Source organism: Orycteropus afer, unplaced genomic scaffold (assembly GCF_000298275.1).
Source record: "Orycteropus afer afer isolate SDZICR_OR568_19922 unplaced genomic scaffold, OryAfe1.0 scaffold00228, whole genome shotgun sequence".
Taxonomy (NCBI): Eukaryota; Metazoa; Chordata; class Mammalia; order Tubulidentata; family Orycteropodidae; genus Orycteropus; species Orycteropus afer.
In genome coordinates this window covers 4,467,716-4,469,232 of record NW_006921815.1, presented here as the reverse complement: position 1 = coordinate 4,469,232, position 1,517 = coordinate 4,467,716, and the positions used below count along the sequence as shown (strand labels likewise).

General features: G+C 34.0%; 1 protein-coding gene across 1 annotated transcript in view; it reads right to left on the bottom strand.

The window, feature by feature from the left end:
- Window positions 1-1,517, bottom strand: part of LOC103203770 (forkhead box protein P1-like) — a 159,282-nt gene that overhangs the window by 102,518 nt on the left and 55,247 nt on the right. The gene's annotated exons all lie outside the window — the stretch shown is intronic.

Below are 1,517 nucleotides of genomic sequence, written 5' to 3'. Positions count from 1 at the left end.
TGAAATTAGGAGATTTCCAGATAAGCAGAAACTAAGGGAATTGGTTGAAACCAGACCAACCTTACAAGAGATCCTAAAGGGAGTCCTTTGAACAGAGAACCAAAAATAGCAAATAAAAACTGACCATTAATACACAAGATGACATAACCCAGAAACCGCATCTGTGGACATATCCAAAGTTAAATGAGCTTACAAGATTGCAAACAGGGAACCAGAGACATCAATTGGAAACAGAGGACAACTACAAACAAAAAGAGGGAAAAAACTATGTAGTTACAGAACTTCTAAATTGCAGACTTGATAAGAAAGCAAAACCAATCAATATGTTGCATACAAGAGACACACCTTAGAGATAAAGCAAAAATAGACTAAAAATCAAAGGTTGGAAAAAGATATATCAAGAAAATGGCAACTGTTATAGAGCAGGAGTGGCAATATTAATTTCTGACCAAATTCACTTTAAGACAAAAACCATCATACGAGACAAGGAAGGACATTATATAAAGATTAAAGGATCAATTGAACACAATGATATAACCATAGTAAACCATAATAAATATCTACGGACCCAATGAAAGAGCCCAAAAATACATAAATCAGAATTTAAGAGTTGAAAAGCCAAATAGACAACTCCACAGTAATAGTGGGAGACTTTAATACACCACTTTCTTTGAAAGATAAAACAACTGGAAAGAAACTCAACAAAGATGCAGAAGAGCTAAATAATACACTCCACCAACGTGGCCTTATAGACATCTACAGAGCATTTCAACCAACACCAAAATCTTTGGGACACAGAAAAAGCAGTGATCAGAGGCCAATTTATAGCAATAAGAGCACACATCAAAAAAGAAGAAAGAACCAAAATCAACACTTTAAACAAACATCTCCAACAATTAGAGAAAGAACAGCAGAAAAAGCCCACAATCACCAGAAGAAAGGAAATAATCAAGATTCGAGAAGAAATCAATGAAACAGAAAATAGAAGGGCAATAGAAAAAATCAATATGACCGGAAGTTGGTTTTTTGCAAAGATCAATAAAATTGACAAACCGCTGGCAAATTTAACAAAGCAAAAGAGGAAGAGAATACAAATAACACGAAGAAGAAATGAAATGTTTTTTCGTTCTCATTTGATTCAAGGAATTTTTGAATTTCAATTTTGATTTCTTCTCTTACCCAGTCTTTCTCAAGGAGGATGTTCTTCAGTTTCCATGTGTTTACTCTTTTTCTGTTGATCTTCCTATTGTTGATTTCTAATTTGATAGCATTATGTTCTGAGAAGATGCTTTGCAGTATTTCAATGGTTTTAAATTTATTAAGATTTGCTTTATGAAGTAACATATGGTCTATCATGGAAAAAGTTCCATGTACACTGGAGAAGAATGTATATTGTGCTGCTGTTGAGTGAAGTGCTCTGTAGATGTCAATAAGGCCAAGTTGGTGGATTGTATTGTTTAGCTCTTCTGCATCTTTGTTGAGTTTCTTTCCAGTTGTTCTATCTTTCAAGTCTCCCA